The 18,995-nt window shown below is 37.5% G+C and overlaps 1 protein-coding gene and 1 long non-coding RNA gene across 2 annotated transcripts in view; one reads left to right on the top strand and one right to left on the bottom strand.

Annotated features, from left to right (window-relative positions):
• LOC124170021 overlaps positions 1–18,995 on the top strand; it is a 343,638-nt gene that overhangs the window by 93,651 nt on the left and 230,992 nt on the right. The window lies entirely within an intron of this gene.
• LOC124170075 lies at positions 15,264–18,279 on the bottom strand. The gene is made up of 3 exons (XR_006867294.1): positions 18,173–18,279; positions 17,938–18,008; positions 15,264–15,464 (listed from the first exon to the last, which is right to left on the bottom strand). It is a non-coding gene; the product is annotated as an uncharacterized LOC124170075 (long non-coding RNA).

Raw genomic sequence — 18,995 nt, 5'->3', positions numbered from 1 at the left:
TTTATTTTTAAAAAATCTGAGAAATTAGGCATTGATTGCACATTTATAATATTAGTATTAGGATTCATGAATATTCTTAGTGAACTCGTAAAAAATAGTTGATAGCAGTCAATGTGCAAGAAATTTAGTAAACTTGAAAAAATATAACTTAATTATCACTTCAAAATTTTTAAAGAAAATGGTTGTAAAAAAAAGGTTTATAATCAATTGAATAATTTAACATGGAAAAACTATTAAATAACGGAGTAGATATTTTTCACGAACTAATTAAAAAATGGTAGAATTTGGCACATTTTTCCGTAAATGGTTTGTCATTTTGTGCTTAGAAAAGCTGCTACAAAGCTCGCCCATGATTTTTACTTCGATCTTTTGCAATCAAGGCTCTACCGCTCCACTCTCTTAGCAATATGAATGGTGTACCGTGCGATGACGTAAGAAGTAGTTCCAAGTCACGTGACTTCAAGCGATATTCGAGAAATTTTAATTACCATTGATGACGTGTATGGAATACTAGGACAGTTTTGGCTTATTTTTTGGACTCATGAGAAAAGTTTTTAGTCAATGAGACAATAGCATGATGAAAAAATTTCATGCCTGTTCCCCATCGTTTTAAGAGGATATTTTAAAAATCTCACTGGCTTCTCTGGACAGGTCGTGGTCCAAATGCAAATTAAGTAAAAATAAAACTGATAAAAATTAAGCCTGACTTCACCAAACCCACACTGACAACACTTATTTTGCTAAACATATATTAATTTGAAGTCAATGCACATTGGAAAGTATAAAATCACTTTTATGAGGCGAAGTTCGGAACAGACGCCGCGCTGTTGCGTACCGACTGCCGATTGTGCAGTGAAATTAATAATCTTACGTAAAACACTACTTACCCACTCATTTATAATAAGCCGATGGATTTGAATGATTGTACGGAGTAACAAAATATCCTGAGAATATCCCTTTATCCGTGACTCTAATTTTTTATGCCTATAGCATAAGTCCTAAATTGTAACCTGGTATTCTGTTTTCAGAAAAAAATTGCCAGATCAACCACTGAGGTTTACTGCAAGGAAATCTAGCTTCGATTGAACGCTACGTCTCCGTCAATTTTAGCCTTAAATGTTATACTTTGTAAATAATTAGTTTCATTTTGTCAGATGATGGATGCGAGATAATAATATATTGGGACCGTGATTAATTCTCTGTAAGCAATCATTTCAAAAATGCGATAAGTTAGGGAACAATACATGCGGGAATGAATAGCATTGTCTATGTTGAACTTAATTTGAGACCAGGAATAAAGAATGATAAATGTATGCAAATGATTAATGTGGGAATGATGGGTAAAGGTTCCCCTTTTGATGAATATTAAATGGAGAGAAATGCCATGGCAGCTTAGCAATTCTCCCTATTCCTCAATGCTCAGTGAATGTGAATTGCTGGATTGCAAGTGTATTTTCCGAATATCCACTCGCCGGACGTTCATGGTGTCCCTGCTTTTTTATATCTGGAGAATAATCTATGAAGATCAAGGTTGTGCTGTGGCTAGTTTATTGGTTTCCCACCCAATGGGACTGGGTTCACACTTGGCGGTGACATTGATATTTCAGAGACTGCCTGATCCCTGTATCTCAAGTAGAGGACACACTAAATCCAACAGACCATCGGTAAGATTGAACTCTAAGCCTTGTCTCCTTAGTGCCTTACGTTAGCAGGAGGCTAAAGTGTGTGTCAAGTTTCTCTTCATCCTTCCCTTCTTGCCCATACTTCATGGCACAATAGGAGGGAATACTCCAAATTAAAAATTGGTTGTCGATATTTAAAACCAAAAAGATATGAATGAAAAATACACAGGCCAATTTTCAGACCTCAAATTCGATTTTAACCAGAGATAAGTAGCTTTGAAAGTCCGCTAGGAGCGTCAGCCACGCCCACGATTTGAAACAAATTTCAATTAGCTGACGTCGCGTGACGTGTTAACCTCATGAATGTCGCGTGAGTAATGCTCAAAGAAGCTGTAAACAAACTGCGTTAGAGGAAAAAGTTTATCGTCATGGAGAAACAATGTTTATTTTGTTCTTGCTAGTTCCAGAAATGTACTGGAATTATAAATAGAGAGACTGGTCAATTTTTTGTCTCAAAAAGAATAATTTCACTGAAGCGAAAGTTTTTCGAGATGAAATGTTGACGATTTTGATTTGAACAGTATTCACGGCCAATATCCTTGATACTTTAAATTGTGAACATACCTACGTGAAATCTTTTTCTTAATAGCTTTCTTTAGCTTAGCTTTTGTAGATGTAAATCATAAAATAAAAGAACGAATCATCGCAATCTATATATTTCCCCCACTAGCTGTTTATGGACCTCTGAAGGGAGGTAATTCGGGGCTCTCTCCTTTTTTTTGAGTAATAATGTTCAAAATTCGTTTGCTCAGCAAAGGCCACCCATGTTCCTGATTAATTTTTAAGTCAGTTTCGTACCATAAAAAGATAAGTGTCATCAAAGGCAAGGAGTAACTCATTTGCTTGTTCTTTCACAACAAAATATCCGAAGTTCACTTATATTTTCGTCAGATATACTCGCATAGTCACTTTGAAAAGTTATAGAACAAAGATTTAGCACCACTTCAGCTTCTCAAGGAAATTCAATATACCTTACCCCTTTCGTAGTTTTCGATTTCGCTTTGCATATATCCCAGTGAATATATATGCATTCAAAGTGGAAAATTATTTTAAAACTGTAAATGTATCACTCTGCTCCTATTTATGTAGGATAAAATGATTATTTCGTGTGCATTTACTTCTTACTTGCACCGGTTTTCACCCTTAGTTTCTATAATGCTTATCATTGAATGTAATATATGTGACTGCGGTGGCCACCCGTTGGTGCTGCGGAGGTGAAAAATTGAAGGATCGACACTGTTTATCGTAACTTTTCAGCTCGTTCTCTCGTTTTTTACATATTTTTAGATTTTCCCACCGTAACTTCACAGCCATTGCTTTATATTATCTTTTTCTGCTAATGCGGCTTCTTAAAATTAGAAATTGGGCAAGTGTTTAGGCTTCCTTTACACGCATTGCTAAATTTTGGGGACTTTCTAAAGTGATTCACCCAGTGGTAGAATGATTGATTGGTTGATTGATTTTTTTCATGGAAAATTTCACCCTTGGCTTGCATTTTCACCCGTATACGTAAATGCATACACAATCATTTGCCGCATGCAGTGTTTCTTAAAATCCTTTCCAGATTCTTTGGGATCCTTCAAATAACCATTGTGTGATACAATTAGTGCTGCAATGTGGTTTTCATTGAAATTTAAAAAACCAATTTCATTGTTAACTTCAATTCAGAAACTTTATGAAAGTTCTTGAAATCGACTGAATTTCAATGTAGTCTGCCTGCTTCATTTCACCATCAGTGTTTTGAGCTGCAACTGTGTTCTTGTCCCTTCAGTGGCTGCATTTGGCACTGTGTGAGATGCAGTTGAAACAGAAGGAACTGGCGGCCACAGTCAGCAGTCTACTAAGAGCACGCAATGGAGGTAAATAAATGCAAAATATAACTCATTCCACATTCTTTACAGCTCGTCATTCTGATCTGACCAATTTAAACTCTGGCCGTGCTCAAAAGCGGCAATAATCAAGTTCATTTGGTAATGAGGTTACATGAAGACCTAGGGCAACAATTCCATGTGACAATTTTCTGACTACCACAAACTCGAGAGGCATCTAACGGTCTTTGCCTAATCAATCACTTACTTAGTATGGGTACTTTTGGAAATTAGATGCTCATTTTTTTTAACGCACTAAACAATTATCACTCTGCAATATCCCAATCAAATAGCAGTCATTAGAGAGAAAGAGATATATCGACTCCTCTTTCTATTATTTATAACTAACATTCCTGTCTCATGCCAACCTTTCATTTTCAATTTTTTGTAAATACCTTTGATTTCCAGCCCAAATATTTGACATTTTCCTCATTTCATGTCTTAATGTAAACAATTCTCTTATTTCATGCAGTGTTTTGAAATTCGTTGTCACTGAATGGAGGAAAAAAAGTAGGGGTTTTCTCCCCAAAAGCGGCTTAATAACCACCACCTTCCCTACACGTGCTGAACTTGTGAATTAAATACCTTGTTCGGTGAAAACCTAACCCGAAGTTCGCTCTGGGCAAATGGCTTGGTGGTGTAACTGGCTAACAAATCAGACCGCACAAAGCGGGGGCTACTCATCTCCTTGCCTTACCCCTATTTTTGATGCTAAAGGTGCAATACAGAAGATGCCAAAATTCCACAGAACAGTACAAGTAATATACACTTATAAAAAGGGTCAATGTTGCGTGTGGCATAAAAGAGAAAAACTACGTCTCTATGAAATGACTGGCAGATAGGAATAGAGAGCTGCGTAATAAGCAATCTCATAACTGTTGACTTCTGATGATGGTGATATTTGCCCATACGCTAGCAAGTACATAATCCCAGACATAACAAAAATGCTGCAAAGCACTTTATCTCGTTTCTTAAAACCCTTTCAAAAACAGCGAAAAGCATGCTTATAGAGTACATAAGTCCGACGAAAATCGTTTTTTTCTCGACACTGAATAAGTCTTTCCCCGGTATCTACAACGTTTCTATGCAGTCTCAAAAATGTTTTCTTCAGTGCAAAAAGTGGTTTTTCATGCCCCAAAAATACCATTTTATAACGTTTTTATTTGCGTTCTAACTACACATAAAACAAAAAAATCCTAGAGAAGGGAAGAAGTACGTTAAATCCAAAACACAGCTATAGACCTCACGTGTATGTGAGAACGGAGATATCCGCAGGATGCGAGGAAATACTTCTTTTTTGGATATCACCGCGAAGGTTTGTTGTGGCGAAAGCGACAGTTTCGCCGGAACTAATGCCAGCCTCTACAGGTCGAAGAATAAATAATACCGCGGTAAATATTCGGCCTGGAGATGCTAGAGGCATGCGAATCTGTCGTGTTCGTCTCAACAAACCGACGTTATAATAACCGAAAATTTTACATTTTGTGAACATGCTTCAACCGGGTCCACGATACGCTTTTATTTCTGTTTCGATGGGACTCTTTCCGATTGTTACACTTGTATCGCAAATTTATTTCATAAAATGGTGGGATTTGAATCAAAGCGCAGGGCATAAAAGGCACAAGGCAAACACAGCACGTACGATCTCAAGGCGAATGAACCGAAAAATGGACGCTCATAGCTCCTCGTGGCTGTAAGTGCAAAACGCGATGAGTCATTGTTTGGGTTAGAGCTAGCCAGCCATAACCACGCATTCATAAACGTAACAAAAACACCAAAAAACGCTTTTTAACGAAACAGGATATTCTTGTAAGAAGAAAAATTCCTGAAAAACGTGTTTAATTATTATTGCACAAAATACAGCTATTTTTTCCGAAAAAAAAAAACATTTCACTGGTTTTTTCATGTTAGAAATTGATAATGCTCATATTATCCACTATATTAAAGTGGTAATGCGTAGTACGCACGCATAAAATTCACATGGAAGGTGCATTAATAATGCACATTTAATATTCATTTAAGATACGAAAAGAATGTGCTTTTAACGTGAATTTCCAATTAACGTTTCATGCTATTATTATGGAACATAATATGGGAATTTTAAGTGCATTTTTGGTGCTGATGTATTGATGTTACTATGGCGATTATATAAATTTCATTTGATTTGTATCACGCATGTAGTTAAAAATTTATCATTATAATTTAAAATTTTTATCCCTTTACATTTATTGTATACATTTGTAGATGCGTGATTTTGTAAAAAAAAGATTTATTCTGGTTAATATAAATAAGTATTTGAAATAAAAAATAATGGGCAAATGAATCCTGTAACAATTTTCATGAGTCACGACCCTGTATCCAGACCAAACTATAAATTGAATTATCATGACACAAAACTAATTTTTCGTTTCCCTTCCTAGATGATTCTGCAGATATGGATATTGAATCCATTGGCAGCATCATAATGGAAGCTCTGAGGACAACTTCAAGCCTACTCGGGCTTGGATCCGAAACAAGTGTAATGGATGCAAATGATGGTGACGAGACGTGTTCAATATTTCACATTGAATACTTGGATGAAGAGAAGTTTGCAGATACGGGTTTCAAGAAAAGGATTGTGAAAATAAACAAACTTGTTTCCCTTAATCGCTCATTGCTCCGTCTGAGGTTGTCGCTGGACAAGTTCATTAAAGACTACACTCAGGCGAGCGAGAGTGAAGAAGGTGCTGAACGTGCCACACAATTTCAGTAAGTATCCACTCATTAGTAGGTTTTGTTTCGTGTACAGGTGTACACTGATTTAGTTACTATTTCATACTTTCCAATGCTTGTTTTAAGTTTTCGGTTTTTGCATCTCTCCTCCCTCTGAATCCGCCCTTACCTCCACAACCTTAAATTAGCCAGAATTTGGAGCCTAAATGTTTGTAGAGCTCCCGGGTTAAATGTATCCTACATACCACCTCCCCCATCACCCCTTCTCTCCCTCCTTAACCGTCGTCCAAAATATCCCATGTTCCTGCATCCCACATGCTCAACCAGTCCTTCTATATGCATTGAAAAAGAAGACGATGCACAGTGGGCTAGAATCGAAAAAAGCTGGCCAAGACCTCAAAATCGATTTTTTTGAGCTAGGAAGTTGAAACTTCGGATACACATTCTCAAATAAATTGTACATAACTAACCAGATTATTTTGGTCCTGTGTTCACTTTAACAATATATGTGAGGTCAAAGTTCAGCAAATTTAGCGAAAAACGACCACCCTCGATTTTTTCTGAAAATTGCCGAATTTATCCTCGTGCAGTGGTTTTATTAATAGTTTTATCGACAAAACTCTTATACCATCTTAATAAACACTTCTTATTCTTTCATTTGAAGGGTTTTCAAAAGATTTTGTTCCATCAATAACCATCGATACATAACAAAATGGCGGAGCCTGTTTTCAACCCATTTGTTTACATAAACGTAGAAAAAAAGTAGATATTGTCACCGGCTTACACTAAGTAACTTATATCATGTCGTTCTTTGAAGCTTCTATATTGTGAATCTTAAGTCAAACCTTGCACCAATTTGCAACCCCGAATTTTAAATCGTTTTTTCGAACGCACGGACGACTCCGGTTCTGGCCGACGGCGGCGGAGAGTACGGCGACGCGGCAAGCGGGTGGATGCAATATGGTCTCATTCACTTTTATGTGTGGATAACAGATGTATTAGTGACAGAAAATAATCACCAGAAAGTAAAATTTATAAATATTGCTACGAATGACTCTCATTATGTAATCGCTGTGCACTGCAAGGGGTGCACTGAAAGGTTTCTTTCTTTGAGTGCATTCCTTGGAGAATGGACTTAAATCGCGTGCTTAAAGTGGGGAAACGGACTCTTTTATTAACTAACAGGCTCTATTTCTAGCCTAGAGCCCTCGATGATCCATGGCCTCCACTTCCTAACCTGTCATACATATTTAAAGGCCGTCGGACAACGGTCGTTTTATAGTATTGTTGTAGTGCCGAGTCCTTCGAACTAGTTTTTGGTTTGAACTCCTTTTAGCTTCAAAAGTTTCGGAAGGCATATTACTCACATCGAATAATGTATTCCTTCTAAGAATAACAGTTCATTTTCATCTATGTCTTATGCTCAATATAAAGTATTGATTTAAATATCTTACCTATATATCAACATCATTATTCTTAATGAACTGCGCTGCTGACGAAATGGTTATTTTTCAGAAATATTTTACCATACAAACATAACATAAACAAAAGCAACACAATTTACACTTTTCTCAACTAACATACTGCAATTAGCACTGTCAGCAATAAAAGGTTACTGTTTTTCATTTACTATCTGACGAGTTTTTATCACTTTCACTGTCTGAGCTAAAGCATTGTTTTCCTTTTACAAAAACAGATCCATTACATTTTTCCACAAGCTGTGTGTTTCCTCCAGTTTAATTGGCGTAATTTTTGTCATTATCAGTTATGACATTAGGAGTTGTCTTCGGAATAAATCCCTATTTGTGGCCACCCGTGCAATTTTTCTAGTCAACCGTTCACGGAACTTTGTCACGTCCTTATACCGTGCCTATATTGCTTCCCCTGTCAGTTGTCGCAATTAATAATGGAGTCTTTTGCACTGTCAGCTCCTTGAATGAAGACCTTATGTACGGTTGGTGGCATACCATAATTGTATTTAAAGCGTCAGTGAGAGAGAGAGAGAAAATTAAATTATTTGAAGAGAAAATGTAGAATAATTGTTCTGACTTTTGTATACTCGTGCCTGTTTCATGCTTCGCCTAACGAACAGCATTTTTTACCTAAACAAGAAGGCACAAAGGTGCTCACGAGCAATAATTCATGAGACATAGGCCCACGTTCCCACCTGCGATTATATTGCGCATGTCCTAACTGCTGTCAAAGCCGTGTTTGCAAATTAAATTGCGACTTTATATGCGACGCGAAACTAGGATCAGTGGAAATGCGCGTTAAGATTCCAGTCGCAGTAATAAGCAGAACCATTTTTGGAAACTTCTTATATAGCCTCTGCTACAATAATTTCACTAGGGTAAATGAAATCATATGCTCGCGCCACTATCTCATCGCTGGAGTTAAAAATATATCCCTGGCATTTCAGATTTTCGAAGACCCTTGCACCGAAATTTTGTGAGCTGCATGGACACAATTACTTAGTGGGAGGGCCTCTTAATCTGACATAACTTAATTCTCGGGGTTGCATTTTATCCTCTTGGCAAGAGTTCTTCTTGCCTCCGAGATGATCACTGTATCTTCCTTGTGCATTCGTTTTCCTCCTATTCGTTCTCTCGATACAGCCCTGAAAACATGAATTGACGTCCATCTGCACTGGCTAAACTAGAGCAACATGTAAATTGTGCTGCATAAGGAATAGTTATTAATTGCTTTAAATCAAGAATATAAACTAAATAACCTAACTGGATAAGAATAATGAACTCTTCAAGCACCAAGACAGTACTTGATTTGGCAAAATTCGGCAAAATCAAGTACTGTATTAAGCCATTTTCCATCACGTTTAAGGAACATATTAATATTTATTATTAAAAAGTTTATTATTTAGTAAAAGAGTCCATTTCCCCACTTTAAGCACGCGTTTTAAGTCCATTCTCGATTATTCTTCTTCGACATTATTCGATGTGAGCAACATGCCTTCCGAAACTTTTAAAGCTAGCAGGAGTTCAAACCAAAAACAAGTTCGAAGGGCTCGGCACTACAACAATACTATAAAACGACCGTTGTCAGAAGGCCTTTAAATATGAATGGCAGGTTAGGAAGTGGAGGTCATGGATCATCGAGGGCTCTAGGCTAGAAATAGAGCCTGTTAGTTAATAAAAGAGTCCGTTTCCCCACTTTAAGCACGCGATTTAAGTCCATTCTCCAAGGAATGCACTCAAAGAAAGAAACCTTTCAGTGCACCCCTTGCAGTGCACAGCGATTACATAATGAGAGTCATTCGTAGCAATATTTATAAATTTTACTTTCTGGTGATTATTTTCTGTCACTAATACATCTGTTATCCACACATAAAAGTGAATGAGACCATATTGCATCCACCCGCTTGCCGCGTCGCCGTACTCTCCGCCGCCGTCGGCCAGAACCGGAGTCGTCCGTGCGTTCGAAAAAACGATTTAAAATTCGGGGTTGCAAATTGGTGCAAGGTTTGACTTTAGATTCACAATATAGAAGCTTCAAAGAACGACATGATTTAAGTTACTTAGTGTAAGCCGGCAGGGGCGGATCCAGGATTTTTTTCTGGGAGGGGCACAAGGATACCTCGCAATACAAAACGAATGCAATGATAATGGGACCGTATTAAAAATCTTGCATACTTTTGAGGGTCTGGGGGGGCACGTGCCCCCGTGGCCCCCCCCTGGATCCGCCTATGTAAGCCGGTGACAATGTCTACTTTTTTCTACGTTTATGTAAACAAATGGGTTGAAAACAGGCTCCGCCATTTTGTTATGTATCGATGGTTATTGATGGAACAAAATCTTTTGAAAACCCTTCAAATGAAAGAATAAGAAGTGTTTATTAAGATGGTATAAGAGTTTTGTCGATAAAACTATTAATAAAACCACTGCACGAGGATAAAGTCGGCAATTTTCAGAAAAAATCGAGGGTGGTCGTTTTTCGCTAAATTTGCTGAACTTTGACCTCACATTTATTGTTAAAGTGAAAACACAGGACCAAAATAATCTGGTTAGTTATGCACAATTTATTTGAGAATGTGTATCCGAAGTTTCAACTTCCTAGCTCAAAAAAATCGATTTTGAGGTCTTGGCCAGCTTTTTTCGATTCTAGCCCACTGTGCGATGTCTTCAAAATCTCCGGAAGCGTTTTTTCCACCGTGAGAACGCCTTTCACGTGTTTAATTTTAACCTTTTCCCTAATAAAGATGTAAATATACCTGTGGATGGTTCTTGACCCGGTTGACGGAAGCCGCAAATTTTCGTCGGAGATTTTTCCTACGCAGGTGAACGAATGCTGAATACATACGTATCCTAGCTCTCCCCCTTTCATGACGGCCGCGGGTGTGCAATGTCTTTGTTTCAGGACCCAACACAGCGGGGCTTAGGCTTTACCCTCGAAATCTTTGAGCAGGTACTCGGACCCCTCGTCTTATATTACCCCTCTAAGCGGCAAGGGATTGCGGTCATGCATTTTTTATCAAGTTATTTTGCGAAATAAACATTTAAAAACAACAAAACACAAGGTTGAAATGCTGTCCCAATCGCCAATGGTCGTGAAGTCACCCCAGTAAACTTCTTTTAGTTACCTCGGATTAAGGCACCCCTGAAATAAACCTAATTTTTGTCCATACATATCATCATTATATACAAGTATTCGCGACGAGGACCTTGCGAAAAGTCCCCGCAGACGCCCTCCGGGACATGAACCGGTAATGGCAGAATCATGGGAAAACATATGTAGAAACACAAGGGCATTACTTTGAAGAATCTTAAGTGATTGTGTAAAAAAAACATATAATTTCTAAAAAAAATTGAGTTACTTTCGGATAGCACGCTGTTGGCAGGAATGCTATGGTGAGAAAGCTTGATGATTAAACCCTGGGTTCATACCCGGTCAAATGCTACTTTCAAATCTAGGAAGATGGCAGAGAAGAACAGCTTTTCGTTAAAACAAAAAGTTGTGGATCCTGTTCATAAAATCATTTGATGAACTGAAAAAGTAGGAAATATAGATATTATGAGGAAGTTTGCTATAGATTGACTGAATGAACTCGATTTTTCTTTTTTAATGATACCTTCATATTTTATGATTCTCTTAATTTTAGTATTTATTGTGCAGGAAAGCGTGTTAGTAGTTAACAATATTACAGCTGTGCTCTCATGTATTATGATGGAATAATGTCAAATTTTCCGCCTCAAATGAGGAAAAAGCAGAGGAAGGTGAATTGGTGAATTTAGGGATGGATGGAACAATTGTGAACCAGTGAATCTAACGTTAGTGAATCGTGCGGAGAATGATGTTGTGTCACCTATTATTATTTAACCTGTATCAGCTGCTTCTAATATGCTCATTGAAAATTGTGATTGGCACTCAACTATGCTGATAAAATAAGTCTTAATTTTGTGAATAACTATCTTGCTCATTAAGGCAACAGTTTTCATTGAAGTCCACATGATAAATATTGCATTACACTTTTGTAGAGAATGTAGATGTGGGGAAACTTTATTTTTATTCAGATTAATCTATTGTCGGGGTCACTTTTTCCCCACTTGGCGAGGCTTCTTCTTGACCTCCGACGAGTGGTAATTTTATCTTCCTTAATTAGCTTAGAGGTAGCCTCGTTGGCCTTTTCCCTTAAACTGAAAGCTGGTGCAAATGAAATAGCTTCAGCGGAATGGAATAATCCGAAGCCTTCCGTGATCACACCAAAAACTAGCGTATTATACTTCTGTGGAGAACGTAGGTGTGGGGAAATCTTATTTATATGTAGATTAATCCCTTTTCGGCGTCGCTTTTTCTCCACTTGGCGAGGAATCCTTCTTGACCACCGAGCCTCTCTCATCTCTTTACCCTTCAGCCCCTTCATTTATCCCTCCTTTGTCCTCTTTCGCCGTCGCCAGAGGTCTTAATGACTGCTCACATCAACCTCAAAGTATGCCCTTCTCAAACCACTACTTAACGCTCAATCCCCTAGCCTGTCCTTTCTTTCCTTTTTCTCAAAACCAGCACCCAGTTAAGGGTGTCAACTGCATCCTAAATCCAGATACACCCGAATTTACTCCAGCGTTAATAACTAAAGGCTCAAATGCCTCCCCTCCAAATCCGTTAGGGCCACTTTATGTGACTCAGGAGGGTGTTTCAGAGTCCCCATTTCCGAGCGGATCGGGAGACTTGACGCGGATTCTACGTCATTTACTATCGGCCAGGCAATCCGTGCGTTTCAGACTGGCTTCCTATCGACTCAAGGCCGGCTTTCCTATCGGATAGAAGTCGAGTGTGCTAGAGGTGCCGGAAACTCATTCCGGTGGCGAGTGGAGATATGTTATATTGCTGTTTTTTATTAATTATTTGGCTATAATAAAATCATACCACTTTATTTCATGAGTGCTGATATATGTGGATGTTATGATAGAGTAATATAAGTGCAAGTGACTTTAATTCTCGTGTAAATTAGGCGATAAATAGGCAGACTGTATCACTGACGGTACAAGTTCGTTTGCGTTGTTATTTGGACGAGTAATTTGGCAAAAAGAACGTGAAACAAGTTGGAATGCATGATGTAATGACTTACAAATATGCAGGTAGCATAATACATTGAATACGTGTCCGTGGGTTAGGATGTATAACAATTTGTGTAGTTTGAAATGATTGTGTGTATGACTTGGCATCGCAGTCACATCGAAATTAGACGTGGTTATGTACCTAATTCAGTTGATTCCATGGTACATGGTTTCAGTACATCCCATGTACATTCTAAATATTCACTTTAATACGAAATATTAGTTCAAGCATAACGGGAATAGCCACGATAACAACTATACCGAAGCTCCCTCATGCACTCCTTTTATTTATATCTTACAAATTTCAGTTTTTTACCAACAATTGACGGTGACGCAGCGGGTTAAGGCAGGATGCAGCGAGGCGAAGATTATGGGTTCCATTCCCAGTTGCAGCGAATATTTTTTTTCTTTGTGGAATTATCGCTCACTGAAATATAATTTAGAAGATGTATTTCAAGGTGCATCAATAGCAACAATTTGTCATTTTCGTACCAAATAAAATGGTGTTATAGAAATAACCGAGAACGTGCAAAACAGATAACAAACTAGCAAAATTATTTTGCGTCATTTTAGCATACATAACTCGAGCCATTACTATTAATCAGCACTATTCAACCTAATGTAATCACTGTATTTTCTTCCAGCGTAGCTCCACTTTCACGGAAAATTTGTAAGACGTTTACGGCATATCATGAAGGCCATAGCATCATTTATGATGATCAATATTCATATTTAATTGAGATACTGAATGAAAATATGACAATTTGGTTAAACAATTGAGTAAGTAAACCATATGTTGTTGGAAAAAATTATGGATTTCGTGACTGCCTGTAGTTTAGTTCCTGAAAACAATCAACTATGCTCTCACGAGAATGACAGAACAAACTCGTTCCAAATTTTCCTTCATTCCCGTAATTTTCTCAAAACGACAGGGTATTACGTTAAAAAAACTACATACGAACGATTCTAAAATTATTTTACCCGGCAACATCGTCAATTATGTGACAATGTATCAATTAGCAGTTATTTATGCCCGTATATACCTTTCGCCTCCCTTGTGAAGTATCAAATCTTGCGGGAGGTTATTTTCGCTGCTCACTTGTCACTTGAAAATTGTGACGTTTTCTCGTTTCCCGGAGGAGGATGACCATAGAGCATCTGGAGAGGGCGTTAGCTACCCCTCCTACGGTAGGAAAGTGAATCCAGGGGGGCGTGGCACTTTAGCCGGTCTGCCATATCCCTTTACCCCGGGTGGAGCAGAAATACATGGTTCCTTATGGGGAATTCGTCAAAGGAAACTCAATATTTTACCCATTGACAGCCGGAAAAAGCCGTTCCCACCGATGAGGGAAGGTTATCTGTTGAATATAAAACCGGAAAAAATGCATCTTTTGGATGAAATAAACGATTCAACCACGGTGTAGCAAATTAAAAATATGACGCACGACAAGTCATTTGCGACATTAGCAACTAATTTTCAGCTGTAAGGTGAAAAATAACTGATGAATTCATGTGAAACCACTAAGTTATAACTTGAGATGATCACAGTAGAACTTTTTAAACCAAATTCAGTTATGAAAGTAAATAAAAAAGGATAAATGGACGAGAGAGGAATGGGAGGACACTGAATGGTACGATAATAACGACGTTTAATTGCTATTGCGTGCACTACAAGATTTTATTTGGCTTATAATCCGTCAAAAATATACATAAATCGTGATTCAAGGAAAGAAATGATTTAGTAAGACTTAGGAACTTTGACGTGGGAAGTAGACGCGTTCATGATGCTGTTGGCCTGGGAAGGATACGAGTGTCAATCGATGATCTTTCTCAACAAGTGCATCGAAAAGGTAGTCGGTTAAAAATTTCTGCATTGAGGGCTTGGCTCTATCTGATTTTCATCGAACAATAATCACAACGGAAATCATGCCTACCATTACTTATCAATGCTGTACTAAAGTATTGATGGAAAAACTTTGTACACACAGAGGTCAACCTTCCATTCTTATCACCGGACTTTTTTTCGGATATGTAACTTCAATATCCAAGTGTTTCACGGTGTAAATCATTTCCGAAACTCCTGTTAAAAACCTCATGGCCATTAAATGGAAAGGGCTTCCTCATCAAAGGACAAATTTGCGCATTAGGTAAGTAAAATATCAGCTAAGAGACAATATCGAAAGAGATTTTGCTTACAATTCCGAGTAAACTGCTATCAAAACAGTAGTATTTGAAGAAATTGAGGATGGGTCTGGTGCATTTCAAGTGCTGACAAATCAGAAATTATTTTCCTTCCCCAAAATCAGACGAACATGCACCGTGGATGCCAGCTGTATTAAATGATATCTTTGAAGGAGGTATTAAAAAAAGAAAACTATTGCCATTTTCCAACTGATATAATGTACACACCCATTAAATGTTAAATTTTCAGATTTCCAGAATGACTTAACAATGTTATTCAAACTAATTACTTATACAATTCATACAAAGTAACCAAATTAACAATAAATCTTAGGCAGACATGTTAGGCACAATTATGAATACACAATGAAGGCTGCCACACACCCAGGATTATTTCCAATTTTTGTATGTTCATACACCCTCAATTACATTGGCTACTGGATTAGCTGAACCTGCAATGAAAAATATGTATAAACAATTCAGCTGTATTACACCTAAATAGGATATATTTGGCAATTTCTAGGGACAGAGTCTGTGTGATATATCAAATTCTTAGTATCACCAATCAAGGTAAACCTCTGGATGTTTATGAAAAATGCTATCACTTAAGTTAACCACAAGAGAATTAATGTCACAATACAGACAAGGGAAGAAGGAAATGAAATAGTAACAAGTAGGAAGTAATGGGGCCAACTGAAAAATGACTAAATGCATGCTGTAAGCTATAATTTTACTACTCCAGGTAATATCCCCAAACATGCACCATTAAATCCATTAGGAAGGCACGCAAAGTTACACAACCAAATATAAGCTAAAAGAAAACTATGATCTCCTAGTACTACAGAAAGCATCCCTTGGTAATACTGGAGTTTGATAAAACAACTGTTAAGGTTACCTACCCGCCAAAAGACCTGATTCTAAATCACACTTACATCTGTTTACTCTCATACTAAATGGGAAAATTTGATTTCTGGACCCCTCAGTTTTATTTCCCTAATATTTTTCTCCACGTCGAACCCGCCAAAGTTCATTTACCTGAATATGCCATTGATGTAATCTGGGAATAGAGACATCACCCTGCAACTTTTTTTACAAGATTAATCCTAATGCTTGCAGTTCGTCACTAATTAAGCATGGGATTGAATGTAAGATATTGAGAATAGGAGGGCTGATTACTTTCTTGGACCACCACAAAATGCACAAATTTCTTTTGGATGTGTCAAAAGGTGTCAAGCTTCAAGCAGTAGCCCAATGGTCGATCCACTAGTCCACCACATCGGTGCTAAACAGAGATGGTCCTCATCAAATGTGGGAACAATTTACTACACATATACAAAACAATCCTACTCCATTTAATGTTGTCTAAAAATGGCATTAATTTTGTCCCCCTTTAATACCAAAACAATGAAAGTAATGAAATTGAATTTTTGCAAGCTAGTATTTGAGTAACTTGACATTATGGTGAACATGTATGGTACAAAATAGGTGCATACTTTTGTTTGCTATGTATTGTAGTGGTGCGAGATATGCGTGCACCTAGTGTACAGATAGCCTAAAAGTAGATTGTTTATTGAATCATAAGCAATAACCTTAGTGAGTGTTATTCACACTGATAAAAATTGAAGTGACAATTGTAACGAAAGACACATATGATGAGTCACAGGGGGAAATTCATTGACGGACTATGAGTTCTGGGCGAGTAGTTAGAAGAAAACCACCATATATGCCACAAACTTTCATCATCCTTATACAGGGTAATCACTTATTTATTTTTTTAATTGCAAAACAGACGTAAACATGATTAATCATCATGAACACATTCACAAAGAAGCAATGAAAGGGACACTAACGTAAAAAAAATTGAAGAGGCACTAACTTGATCCTAGCATAGATAAAGGAGCTGTTGCTTCAGCAAAGTTGTTATCACAAAAACAAATATAAACAACACCTACGAGCAAAAAAAGATGAACAAGAGCTAAATTAAAAATGATATTAACCAAACATTGCAGTAACTCAGCAAAAACTAATTACAACATGTGGCCTCCACTTTCTAAGAGATATGGGGACATGAATGGGCTATGGAACAAGACAAAACACATTCAGGGCATGTTAAGTGGTCAAGATTCAATAATACTGTCAAATTATGCTTTCACAACGATGTTTTTAAGACTGAGCATTTTATTTCACAATGAGATCAATTAAGGTGTATATAAACCTATCAACAGAGGAAGAATTTCATGCTCTTTTGTTGCTGAGTAAGTGATGTTACTGGTCATCGCTAATGATCATAATAAGTTTTCGGTCGATAATTGTAATATTGCCTGTCATTCCTATCAAAACATGAGACGCAATTGTAAGGCCAGTATAATAACTTATTAATTTTACATTTTAGATCTTATTTCCACAATTTCTGGAAACCAAAATAAATTTGCCAATGCTTCGTTGAGAACCACTTGATCATGTGTTATGTTTTTAACTAACGTCGAATTTTGGTGCCTTAAGAGTGCCATGCGTATCTCCGCTCTAAATTGACCAAATATCTGAACACTAAGTGTTCAATGATGCACAGTATTCACTCACATGTCACAACTTGCACAGCGAATTGGTACCTTTTTTATCATTATGTCAATACACCAAAATGTTCACCAGCGATGGTAGGCAGAGATGAAAAGAGTTCCAAAAACGAACTGATATTTTTTTAAATTTCTTACTTCATTATGATAAGCATTATCGCTCATGACAAAATCCAACATAGAATAATATAATTTTAGCACTGATAAGGATTAAGTAACAATTAACCTGTACACTGCCGCACAGGAGTCCACCTGCTGCACGTGGCACATACATAGACAATTAACAAGGTTCACCATGCACTTCAAGCAAATGCTACAGATATTACTAATAATTGACTATTTTGCAACTTACCGGTGGAATGTAATTCCTGGTATCCTTTTATCGGGGCAATTACTGCACCCGTAAGCCGCGCAGCAAACCATCTGCGAAGGTTGAATAAAAATGTCGTTTTCAAGGTTAAATACTCACTTTTTAACGGAGAAAATAATATATCAGTATTAAGATGAATTCTAAAATATCAGCATACGTTCAGAATGCTTCAGCAGCATCGGATTACTGAAAATTAGGTGATTTTCTTAACACGTACCTTTATGAGAAAACGAGCGAGCGGGGTAAATGAATATGGCGGACGAACAAAAGCGCATCGGGTAAACAGGTTTCTGCTGGCTTCACTTTTTTCACCTAACGCCCTCTCCAGATGCTCTATGAGGATGACTATTGACGTCATACCAAAAGCGGAACGCTTTCCGATAGTATGTGTGAAACGCACGGAAGACGAGCGTAGGATAGGTTCCCGATCGACTCGGAATGAATCCGTTTCCGACGCCGCCAATCCTACGAGACTCTGAAACACCCCCCAGGACAACTGTTGATGTGTAGTATTAAGCATTATTCGCGTTCTTTCAGAATGATTTGTCTAAACGTCCAGATTTGGATGATGTATTATCAAATTACACAACCGTATTCGAACATATTATACTGACAGGTGACTCCAGTTCTAGTTTTAATGCAAACTCCCGCGATAAAAATTACCTTCAAGGATTTTTCAATGGCTACATTCTTAAAATAGTATCACCTAATGCAACTAATACAACGAAAACTTCTTCAAATTGGATTGATTTGGCCGTGACAACAAACAAAGGAAAAATTCTCACTCACGGTTACTTTCCTATCCCTGAAATTTCTTCTGATAATATAATATTTCTTGCTACCTCAATTAAAAAGCCGAGAGTACTATAATTCTTCATCGCAACTTTAAAGAGATAAAAAACGATAATATACTCTGTGGAGCATGTACTTTTCCATGGTTCTCTATTGAATTCATTGAAAAAGTTGAAGGCAAAGTTGGAACTTTGAATAATCTTCAAACGTACCTTTTGGATAAAATTTAACCCGGAGAAATTGACTCG

This window comes from Ischnura elegans, chromosome 13 (genome assembly GCF_921293095.1).
Source record: "Ischnura elegans chromosome 13, ioIscEleg1.1, whole genome shotgun sequence".
Taxonomy (NCBI): domain Eukaryota; kingdom Metazoa; phylum Arthropoda; class Insecta; order Odonata; family Coenagrionidae; genus Ischnura; species Ischnura elegans.
Note: the sequence above shows the minus strand (reverse complement) of the source record. Positions and strands in the feature narration are given on the sequence as shown.